The sequence below is a fragment of the Poecile atricapillus genome, chromosome 28 (genome assembly GCF_030490865.1).
Source record: "Poecile atricapillus isolate bPoeAtr1 chromosome 28, bPoeAtr1.hap1, whole genome shotgun sequence".
Taxonomy (NCBI): domain Eukaryota; kingdom Metazoa; phylum Chordata; class Aves; order Passeriformes; family Paridae; genus Poecile; species Poecile atricapillus.
This window is the reverse complement of record NC_081276.1, coordinates 5,307,680-5,320,108: the sequence shown is the minus strand read 5'-3', so window position 1 is coordinate 5,320,108 and position 12,429 is coordinate 5,307,680. Positions and strand designations below refer to the sequence as shown.

The 12,429-nt window shown below is 46.0% G+C and overlaps 1 long non-coding RNA gene across 1 annotated transcript; it reads left to right on the top strand.

The window, feature by feature from the left end:
• Window positions 1–260: 260 nt before the first annotated feature.
• Window positions 261–5,747, top strand: LOC131589309 (uncharacterized). Its single transcript, XR_009279707.1, has 3 exons — window positions 261–349; window positions 1,023–1,113; window positions 5,664–5,747. It is a non-coding gene; the product is annotated as an uncharacterized LOC131589309 (long non-coding RNA).
• Window positions 5,748–12,429: the final 6,682 nt, after the last annotated feature.

Here is a 12,429-nt window from a genome sequence, read left to right as displayed (position 1 = left end):
ACCTAAACTGTATAAAAGGCATGCTTTTGTTGTAAGACTTTGGAAAACTCCCTTTAGAGATTTCCCCAACGTGCACGTTGCTAATAAAATACCTCCTGTCTATCTGACTTAAACTGCGTCTCTTAGACAGTTATTCATCGCCTTTTGGGGCAAAATTCGGCATCAGTTCTGGCGACCCAGGTGGGACGAAACAGGAGACTCAGACTTTGAGGGGTTCCCTCCGAAGAGCCGGTCCGGGGCCGGGACCCTCTGGGGCCCCTGACGGATTTTTGTCAGAAGAGACTCCCCTCCCGGACCAGCGCTCTTCGGCAGAGGAAGGATTCCCTGCATCTCCTGCTCCAATTAAGAGGTATTTTTAATTGTTTATTGGTTTTGGTTTAAAGCGCTTTATTGGGACACGGGGGTCAGACGTGACCACCGAAGGGTAAACCAGGGGACGCCCTGGTAAAAATCCCTAATTGGTACCATTTGTGTTCGATATCTCGGACATCATAGGTTTTGGTACTATTGGTGTTTGTCCCTAATTGGTACCATTTGTGTTCGATATCTCGGACATCATAGGTTTTGGTACTATTGGTGTTTGTCCCTAATTGGTACCATTTGTGTTCGATATCTCGGACATCATAGGTTTTGGTACTATTGGTGTTTGTCCCTAATTGGTACCATTTGTGTTCGATATCTCGGACATCATAGGTTTTGGTACTATTGGTGTTTGTCCCTAATTGGTACCATTTGTGTTCGATATCTCGGACATCATAGGTTTTGGTACCATTGGTGTTTGTATGTGTTTTGTGTCATAGGTTTTGGTACCATTGGTGTTTGTATGTGTTTTGTGTCATAGGTTTTGGTACCATTGGTGTTTGTATGTGTTTTGTGTCATAGGTTTTGGTACCATTGGTGTTTGTATGTGTTTTGTGTCATAGGTTTTGGTACCATTGGTGTTTGTATGTGTTTTGTGTGTTCGTTTTATGTGTTTGTTGCAAAGTTTTATAGGAGACATCTTGTCACTCTTTATGTAATAGACTGAAACGCGCATTGTGCTGTCTACGTGCCTTGAATTTGGGAAGCCGGTACTTCACAGTTTGAGGGCGACTTTTTTTGTGACAAAACCTGGTAAAACAATTTTATTTTATAAGTGTGTGTTGTATGTGAGGGTGAGTGAGACGCAGCGTAGCTGCGAAGCGAGAGGGAGTCCTGCTCCGCATTTCCTGTTCTTCGCGAGAAGCCAGGTCGGAAACGGACGAAGCGATTGAGATTGTGTGCATGAAGTGTTAAAATATATCAGCATATCGTGGTTGCGAGAGAGGGACTGTTTCGGTTAACAGAAAACGCAGATACAGGGGATAGTCATGGGAGGTCAACAGAGTAAGGACGTAAATATGAAAACCCCCTTAGGGTGCATCCTAAAGCATTGGAAGGACCTGGGAGGGAGTCCGGGGTTGGAAGGAGGGCAGCCCATTAAAATCAGAGATTGACGGGAGAAAAAACAGCCCTCAGGGACTAGATAGTCCACAGGGGTCAGGGAGCTACATGAATGCTGACAGCCCACCCACACTGGAGGTTGAGGGGGAGGAAGGCAGTGGGTCAGAAGCAGAGAGCCGAAGGGAGGCACGTAGCATACCCGAGCTCAGTCCATATGGAGATAGCAACACCTCCAGAAATGGAGGCGTCTGTAGAATGGAAACCAGTGCACCAAGGACTGGGGATAAAAGCAATTCACCGGGAGGCGACGTCCCTAAATTGAGATACAGCAAGAAGAATGATAATGAGGCATGCGAAAGGGAGGCAGAGAGTAACTCACAGAAACTGAACATAGTAATTCAGATAGAGGATAAGAGAAGTGGAGGGGGAGCAGAGGATGAGAGGAACCGCAGCCCGGGACAGGATAAGAGCTGGCAGATACAAAAGAGGCGACAGACGCAGGATGAGAATCGGATGGATTGTGTGATAGAGATAGGAGAGGAAAATGAAGAGCAAGAAGGGGGAAAGAAGAAAGAGAAGAGAAAGAATAGGGAAAGCATTGAGGCACAGGAAGAAAATCCCGGGGAGGGGACCAGTCACTCGTATTACACCAGATCTGTGGCACGGGGGGAAGCAAAGCAAGGGGAGAAAGGGAATCGCACGATAGCTCCTCTCCGACAAGTTATGCCAATGGTAGGGGAAAAGACTAGAGTAAAGGTGCCATTCTCGACGAGTGATTTGAACAATTGGAGGGATGAGGCAAGGAACTTCAGGAGGAATCCAGAGGGAGTAGCAAAGAGGTTTGAACTAATGGCAAAGAACTTAGATATTGATTGGGAGGATATAGAAGTGATGTTGTCAGAGTTGACAGATACGGAAAGGGAACTCGTATTGGAAACGGGGAGGCGACATGCCCAACTATTATCGGGGAGACTAGAAGATAATTTTCCCAGCAGTAAACCAGAGTGGGACCCGGGCAACGCGGAACACTATCAACGGCTAGTGCAGTATAGAGCTAGGGGAGGGTAAAAAGGAATTAGACTTTTTGATTGATACGGGAGCAACCTTTTCGGTTTTAAATCAAGAATTTGTACCTAAAAGTGATGAATTTGTGCAAGTTGTGGGAGCAACAGGCCAACCAGAAAAGGCTTACTTTTGAAACCCATTAAATACAAAATTGGGAAGCAAATGGGAATTCATCAGTTCCTGTATTTACCAAATTCACCAAAACCCCTACTAGGGAGAGACTTATTGGAGAACTTGGGGGCCGTAATAAAGTTTAACAAAGACCAATTGGAGTTTCAAGTAAATGAAGAACAACTGATTACAGCTCTAAGCCTAACGATCAGTTGTGTGGAGCCTAAACCTGAAAGCCACAATTTCGAGCAAATCCTGAGCAAGATGTACCCATTGGTGTGGGCTACTGATATACCTGGAAAATCAAAACAAGCAGCACCGATTGTCGTTGAACTTAAAGCTGGGACAAAACCGGTGAGAAAGAAACAATACCCTCTGAGGATAGAAGATAGGAAAGGGATTGAGCCCACAATCAGAAGGTTTATGGAACTGGGGTTATTGGTAGAATGCGAATCAGATTTTAATACACCAATCCTGCCAGTCAAGAAACCTAATGGAACCTATAGGTTAGTCCAGGATCTGAGAGCAGTAAATGAAATAACTAAGGCATTGCATCCGGTAGTTGCTAACCCATACACGCTTTTGACCAGACTGAAGGAGAATTTGGCCTGGTTCACCGTATTAGATTTAAAAGACGCGTTCTTTTGCCTCCCCTTAGCTCTCGAGAGTCAAAAGGTTTTTGCCTTTGAGTGGGAATCTGTAGATAGTGGAAGAAAGACCCAACTCACCTGGACAGTGTTGCCCCAAGGGTGGTGCAATTCCCCTACGATTTTTGGGAATCAGTTAGCCAAGGAACTAGAACAGTGGGAAAGGCCGCTGGGAGATGGCACCCTTCTGCAGTACGTAGACGACCTCCTAATAGCAACAGCGACAGAGGAAGAATGCATTGAATGGACCATTTCCTTGCTGAATTTCCTGGGTTTAAATGGATATCGAGTCTCTCGACAGAAAGCACAGCTGGTACAGACACAAGTGGTGTACCTGGGATACGAAGTCTCCAGAGGACAGCGATCCCTGGGAGCAGCTAGGAAAGAGGCCATCTGCCAGATGCCCAAACCAGAGACGGTGAGAGATCTGCGCGCCTTTTTGGGATGACAGGTTGGTGTCGGTTATGGATCTACCAGTACGGGATACTCGCTAAACCACTGTATGATTTGTTGAAGGAGGCTAAGAGCATCCTAGTTTGGACTCCCGAGGCAGAAGAAGCCTTCAAGAAGTTGAAGATGGAACTAATGAGAGCACCAGCCTTAGGTCTCCCAGACGTATCAAAACCATTCTGGCTGTTCTCCCACGAACGACAAGGGATGGCCTTAGGAGTCCTAGCACAGCAGCTGGGACCGCACAAGAGAGCTGTGGCCTACTTCTCTAAGCGATTGGATGAAGTAAGCAAAGGATGGCCAGGCTGTCCGAGGGCAGTGGCCGCAGTGATAATTAACATAGAAGAGGCCAGGAAGCTCATGCTGGGCCAAAAGGTGACTGTACTAGTATCCCACACCGTGTCAGCTGTGCTGGAACAGAAAGGCAACCATTGGTTGTCGCCTTCCAGATTCCTAAAATACCAGGCCGTTCTGGCTGAATCAGATGACGTAACCATTCAGGTAACTAACATTGTGAACCCAGCTTCATTTCTAGAAGGAAGAGCCCCGGCAGAACCCATCGAACACGACTACCTGGAGACAATTGAAGCTGTCTATTCCAGTCGCCCGGACCTCAAAGAAGAGCCGTTCGAAGATGCGGACAACTGGTTCTCAGATGGCAGCAGCTTCGTGAAGCAAGGAGTAAGAATGGCTGGTTATGCGGTCACTACTACAGAAAGGGTAATTGAGTCGAACCCCTTACCCACAGGAACTTCAGCCCAGAAGGCAGAACTGATAGCTCTGACTCGAGCTCTGGAATTGGCAGAGAATATGCAAATCAATATATGGACAGACTCTAAATATGCCTTTTCTGTTGTACATGCTCATGGGGCCATCTGGAAAGAAAGAGGACTGTTGACTACACAAGGAAAAACAGTCAAACATGCAGAAGAGGTTCTGCGATTGCTAGAGGCGGTCCAACTCCCAGCTCAAGTGGCCATAATGCATTGTAAGGGACATCTGAAAGGCAATACTATTCCAGAAATAGGAAATAGAAAGGCAGATACAGAGGCCAAATTGGCTGCCACAAAGTCTAGGGAAGTGGGAATAATGGCCCTAATACCAGGAGACCTGGATATCAGTATCAAGCCAGATTACCAGGAATCAGACCATAAATGGATTCAAAGAAATAAGGGCAAAATATTAGAAAATGGTTAGGGTCAATTGGAAACAGGACAGTTAGTAGTACCAGGAAATGTGATGTGGCAGTTTGTAAAAGCAGAACATGAGAAGGCCCATTGGGGTTTGGATCCGCTTTACCAATATTTGCAAACCAGGATAGCAGGACCGAAATTATTTACTACTATAAAGCACGTAACATCCCAGTGCGAACGGTGCCTGAGAAATAACCCGAATACGAGAACCAAGATACACCAAGGAGCCATAAGTCGAGGTAAATTCCCAGGTGAAGTATGGCAAATTGATTTTTCTGAGCTCCCAAGAAAAGGGGGGCTCCGATATTTGTTGGTATTAACTGATACATTTTCTGGGTGGCCTGAAGCATTCCCTTGCAGGACAAACAAGGAAAGAGAAGTGACCGAAATACTGTTGAATGAAATCATTCCGCGGTTTGGGGTACCGAAGAGTATTTCCTCGGATAGGGGTACACACTTCTGTGCGAAAGTGGTGAGAGCAATAAGCAAAGCATTATGGTATCAAGCCTTGCCTATTGCTCTGCTGAGGCTGAGAGTCAAACCAAGGTCAAAAGAGAAGCTAAGCCCATTCGAAATCCTGTATGGTAGACCTTATGCTATGCAAGTTGTAAACGGGGATGCCATAGGCCAAATCGGTAACCAGTACATTTATGATTATGTAATTACAGTGGGGAAACAATTGGATAAGAATGCTACCGTGGTAATAGAGCACCAACCTAAACAACCTGATTGTAAATTGCATCCGTTTAACCCCGGTGATTGGGTGTATGTTAAGAATCTTTTAGGAAAACCCCTACAAGAGAAGTGGGAAGGACCTTTCCAAGTGCTGCTGACTACCTTCACCGCGGTCCGGATCAAGGAGCGACCTACGTGGATTCATTACTCGCGGGTCAAGAAAGCTCCAGAGAGTAAACAAGAGGAACGGACATCATGACCTTGACTTCACCTCAAGCCCTTTCAACCCTGATCATTGGACTCTCGATAAGTATAGTTCTTCCCCGAGACTCTGACCCGATAGATCCATGGTCTCACGCACACCAGTGTACCCACCCGGAATGGGGAGCGAAGGGACCCTATTTCGAGGTATATGCCCTACGTAACAATCAGCCATACGCAAGTAAATTATGGCATCAATCTTCCATGGTAGCATACAAGGGAGACCAAATCCAAATTGGGTGTCGAGAGCTTGACTCAGTGGAAGGAAGAACAAAGCAGCTAGTACTGACAATTCGATCCTTGGGGAAGTCAGCATCCGAACATAACTTAATTACCTTTAGTCCGGTAAAAATGGGTAAGCCCACTATTTGGAGGCAGCAAAAGGGCCCAATTTCATGTCGGTGGAGTGATTTCCGGGAAGATCCAACCGGATCACAGCCCCAAAGACTTGCCCCAAGAAACCACTCCACCAGCGGAATGCAAACAATGTTTGGGCCAGTTATGATTATATCAAAAATAAGTGGCAATCGGTTAGCACAGAAGCATGTATTCCTAGAGGACAGCTAGGCTATGTTTGCGAAAACGCTGTAGTAGAAGCAGAAGATTTATGCTTAGATGCTGAGAATAGAGTGTGCACCTTTGAAGTGCTTTTGCGTAATCGAACACAGTCACAAGTTTACTATATAGGGAATGGGTGTGCTTGTGTACGGACAGCCTGTGACAATGTCACTATAGATAATTGCCAAGAGGAAACTAACAATACTAACTTTTGTGTATGCAACTTTACCAAAGTAGTGGGTTGCGATTTTCATTATACTGTCCCAATAACTACTCAACAGCTAATTAACACAGATTTTAACCTGTATCGAGAAATACCAGAATTGCAAATAGGGATGGATGTCAAAATTCTCAAAGCAATGCTTGCACACCCTAAAGTAAAGGAATTGGTGCAAAGAGTGAATCAAACAACTACACGGATGGTATGGCAGGTAGAACATGATTCAGAAAGAATAAAGAATGTCCTCACCGAAGTAGAACAAGTAGGCCAGCATCATTGGTGGGATATCTTCACAGGATTTTCCCCAACAGCCACACAGGTTTTCAATTACCTGGTGCCCCCAATGATATTGGTAGTTGGAGCCTTGTTGGTTTTAACTTTTACAAATATTTTTATGTGGTGGAAGCTAAGGATCATAATGAAAAGGACCCAAATGGTTTGGGCTATGGTACGAGCGCATCAGCGCTCTTAGGATTAGACATCAGCACTCTTAGGATCAGACCTTGACGAAAGAATTCGTAAGTCATAAGAAAAGGGGGGAATGAAGCCATAAAATAGATAGCCTTCGAGAAATAATGGGTTAAAACATAGAATATGAAGGGAACATCTGGAAGTAATAAACACAACGACAGGAGGGAAAGAGAAGGATAAAAAAAATCACCGGACTAAGCGTAATTTAAGCCGAAGCTAAAGCATGCCTAATGTCAATATGATAAGTTGGCCCTAGGAGGTTGGGAACTCGGCCAACTACACCGGGAAAGGACCAAATTTGGAAAGAAGTTCAAAAGTTTAAGGAGGAAGACTCCTCGGAGACCCTCGCCCACGATGAAGGCCGACCGGAACGACCCCCGAAAAGATCCTCAAAATAGAAGTTTCCGCCCACGCCCCGCCTACGGCACGCCCCATATGAATATGCATTGATATGATGTAATTCCAAACCTAAACTGTATAAAAGGCATGCTTTTGTTGTAAGACTTTGGAAAACTCCCTTTAGAGATTTCCCCAACGTGCACGTTGCTAATAAAATACCTCCTGTCTATCTGACTTAAACTGCGTCTCTTAGACAGTTATTCATCGCCTTTTGGGGCAAAATTCGGCATCATGGACAAGTACCAAATTACTGCTAAGTGTAGGATGGGATGTTTGGAGGAGGAAGGAGTCCTGTGAGCTGTCAAGGAGCTCTGGGCAAAGGTAGAGATACTTGTGCTGTGACAGAAAATGCTTGTAACCTTTGTTGGATGCTCCATGGTCACAGCAGTCAGGAGTTGTTCTGCAGAGGACAAGGGAAGAACAGGACCATTATCCAGCTTCCATAATAGGCACACTTCTCAATGGTAAGCCCTCCTTGCCCACAGTGGCAATTCTTTACCTGGTCCATGTTTAATGCCACTGATACCCAAGTCTGTAGACCTGATGTGCCAAACATAATGGCCTTTTGTTATTCTTGCTCCTAATCAAGATTGTCAGTAAGGATTCTAAGCTAGGAAAGGTTGTTTGAAATGCTGCCTGTGCCTGGTGTAGTGTAGAGAAGGGTGAGAACTATGGGGCCACCAGAGTACCTCTTGGAATGAATTGTGTGGTTCATACAGGGAGAAATCCCTTCTAGGACTGAAGACTGCAACTCCCATAGTTTTCAGGGACCAATAGGAAAACAGAATTGTACATATTTTGTTCTTGGAACACATGTATAATACACTTACAGCTCTTTAATTTAATTGAATCTTAATTTCTTGGCTGTGGCTGCGATCCAGCACACAATTGGTTCTGTGCATTAATGTCTGTTAGAATCACAGTGAAATTCTGAATTATTTGGTTGGAGATTAAGGTATCTGGGTTGTTTCTGGTAGGTTTTCTGTTGAATTCTCCCTCTTGTGTGAGGAGCTATTTCTGCCAGATTATAGGAAGTGATGCTGGTGACATGATGTGGTATGAGTGACAGTGTTTTAAACTACATAGTGAGGTCTGGGTCAGTATATTCATTATCTGAAAAATAGATGAGCAAGGGAGGTGACATAATCCATGGTTCTGTAGGGCAGATGTGAGGAGTTACAGGAAGCCATCATGTCTGACTGAATAGTTAACATACAGAAGTAAAGCCTGGGGGAAACTTTCCTGGCTTTTCCACAAGATGAGAAGCTATGCTGGCCATCACCACACAGGAACAAAATATTGAAGTTTATGATGTTGCAGAGCATTAGCTTATATAATGTCAGACATTAAGAACAAAAATAGAAGATAGAGAACATTATGCTGCTGTTTAGTGTAATGATAGTGATTCACCTGTGCTCAGGATACAGATGGCATGCAGTTTTATTCCTCTTGTCTTCAAGACATTTCTTCACCGAAGGGTTGTCAGGCCCCTGGCACAGGCTGTCCAGGCCAGAGGTGGAGGAGTCTCCATTGCTGGAGTGGTTAAAAACTTTGTGGATGTGGCACCTAAGCACATGGGTTAGTGGTGAGCTTGGTGGTGGTGCTGGGTAGATGGTTGGACTTAATGGTCTTAGGTGTCTTTTCCAGCCTCAACAGTTCCGTGATTCTTGGAGAAGATATGTAGGAAGTGGGGAGGGTCTCGGGCTGGTGACAATAACAAAAAAAAATTTTTGATAATCAAAAGCAGAGCAGAGCTGCAATTGCAAGAATGGAGCAGGCTGGAACTCTTCCGCCTGGAGAGATGATTTAAAGCAAATACTGGAGCTGAAGTGGCACAAAGTCACTGAATAGGAACTGATTGTTTGCTGTCTCTTCCTGTACTCCGCGAGCTTGGGTTACCAATGAGGCTGTGAGGAGACGGCTTCAACGCAGATGGAGGAGGCGAGGATCCTGGGAATAGGCACTGTATCCGTGGGATGCTGGAGGCTGTTGCGCCTACAGAAAGTTAAACAAGAAAAATAAAGCAGGCTGAGCAAGTACTTCAGAGATGTTCTGAGCTTTACCAAAGGACAAATTATGACAGGCTTGGGTTATTCTTGGGAGCTGACAGTTGAAGCAGAGTGACTTGTGAGGGAGGATTCTGTGCTGCCTCCTTCTTCAGCATTTGCTTATAGGCACCATTTGAGACAGGATATCCTGCTGGACAGACCTGAATGTGTGTCTTGGTTTGAAAGATGTCTGCCAAGGAAGACAGGGACCTCACTTGAAATGGAAAATGTGACCCCCTTCTCTTCAAATTATTATAACTTTGAAATTATGATGTTTTCAGGCAAAGATATGGGAAAAGGAACAACAGTTTTTTAACAATATGTATATGTGTATAACAAGGCAAACAGAACCTCAGACCCGGTCCCGGGCAGAACCTCACACCCGGTCCCGGCCAGAACCTCAGACCCAGTCCCGGGCAGAACCTCAGACCCGGTCCCGGCCAGAACCTCAGACCCGGTCCCGGCCAGAACCTCAGACCCGGTCCCGGGCAGAACCTCACACCCGGTCCCGGCCAGAACCTCACACCCGGTCCCGGGCAGAACCTCACACCCGGTCCCGGGCAGAACCTCACACCCGGTCCCGGGCAGAACCTCACACCCGGTCCCGGCCAGAACCTCACACCCGGTCCCGGCCAGAACCTCACACCCGGTCCCGGCCAGAACCTCAGACCGGTCCCGGCCAGAACCTCACACCCGGTCCCGGCCAGAACCTCACACCCGGTCCCGGCCAGAACCTCACACCCGGTCCCGGCCAGAACCTCACACCCGGTCCCGGCCAGAACCTCACACCCGGTCCCGGCCAGAACCTCACACCCGGTCCCGGCCAGAACCTCACACCCGGTCCCGGCCAGAACCTCACACCCGGTCCCGGCCTTCTCGCGGCCACTTTCCCTGTTGGTGCAGTTCCGCTCACCGCCGGCAGGGGCGCTGTTGGCTCCCGGCCGGGCAGGGCGGGTGCGATGATTCCCGTGCGGCTGCAGGGGGCGCTGTGGCGCGAGCTCGGCCGCCTCTCCACACGGCAATGGCGGGTGAGAGAGGGAAGCCAGTTCCTTTGCAAACCCTCAGCGGGGTCTCAGCAGCACTTGGGAAGCTGAATGGACTGCAGCGGGCTGGAACAGCACAGGCAGGCACACCCAGAAGGGCAGACAAAGTTTAGCAAAACTCCAGAGCCATGCCAGGAGCTGTGGGATATCCAGACGGGCGTGGGGTGTTGAGTCAAAGTGTAGCTGAAGGGCCCGAAGCAGGGGCAGAAAGCAGCCGGGCTGGGCAGAGGCAGCAGGCTCCCGCAGGCAGCCAGAGACGCTCCTTCCTGAGCGCCAGGGGTTCAGGGTCCCCTTCCCAGTGAGGTTGCCTGTTGGAAAGGTCCCAGTTCAACAGCTGCTCTTGTGAGCAGAAGCTCACCCACAGTACGGAGGGAGCAGTTGAGAACTCTGCGGTGGCTCCCCACAGCCAAAGCCTGACAAGCTCAGCCCCAGTCCTGAGAGCGAGCAAGGAGCTGAGCCCAGCTCTTCAGCCCCCACATCTTGCAGGGTCTCTGCCCTTCCGAAGAGAAAGCCCCTCCGCTAAGGGGTGGTAGCAAACTGCACCTGTCCCCCTTCGCCTTCTCCCGGTACATCTTTTGTCTCTAAAGTATTGTCACTAACCATCAGGCAACAAATGAGAGAAAATTCCCTGAGATAAAGAAAAATAAAAGGAAAAAACCTAACCTTCAACAGTGTGCTTATTGCCAGGTAGTACCTCTGTGACAGACTTCACACAGTCACTTTATCACCTTTTATTATGTATGATTTTCTCCTCTGTGTGGGCATTGATGCACTTTCCTGATTGTTACAGATATATATATTATTGGCTTTTTGCAAATATTGAAATGAATATTATATGTATAATGTTGGAAAACTTTTCTATATTAATATAGTTTCTTTTATTTCTGTTATTGATAAAACTTAGAAATAGTGGTGTAATATATATTTTTTTTATTTTATTTTATTTTATTTTTTTAGGCTGTAGCATGGTATTAAAATAAAGACTGCTTTTGTTCATATAACCCAGAGACTGAAAAGATAGTCAGAAACCCCCCTGCATTCTTAGATTATTTTATCCAGATGAAGACAGCAGTGACCGGAGCTCCAAGGGAGGAATTTATTGAACCTCTGTTATCGGGGAGTGTGAGACTCAACAGAGCCAAGATTGATCTGTTGGGGAGGGGGAGAGTTGAAGCTAAACAAAGGAACATCTAAAACTTAAGAGGAATGTTTGAATCATACATAAGCATTTATGAATATGCAAGAGATTTGTGTTTTTAAGAGACAATCCTTTGTTAGTAAGATGTGCTCTTGGCTGAATGCTGAGGCACCCGGTTGTATTTGTTCATTTTGCTTTATTTCTGTCTCCCAATTGTCTTTGTATTAAATTTTTAAATTTTATATAAAAAAATGTAAACCTCATTTTTCACACTGACTCCTGTGTTGTCATATATAGGTAAAACCTTACAAAAAGAAAGGCCCTGTAAAATCATGGTTCAGACCTTGTTACTTCGGCTAAGTATAGCTAGCAGCTAGCCTTGTAAGTTCCCATGCAAAAACATCTTAAGAATGAAAAGTTCATTAACATAAAAAACTATTCTTAGAGAGAAAAACAAGTTTACCTGTAATAACAAGGGATCTGTTGCATGATACTCAGTAGAAAAAGTATGTAAGCATTGTTAGAGAGAAAAGTTTTGATTGACACATACACTCACGATTACGAACCAGTGAACTGAGTTCCTAACCAATTGGAACTAAACATGGTGCCTTCTGATAACCCTGTAAATATAAGCTGTGTACAATAAAGATGGGGCGATGGTGGAAGAAGAAACAGGTGTCATTGTCTGTGTCTACTATGACACTGTGTCATCGAGTCTTGATTCCCTC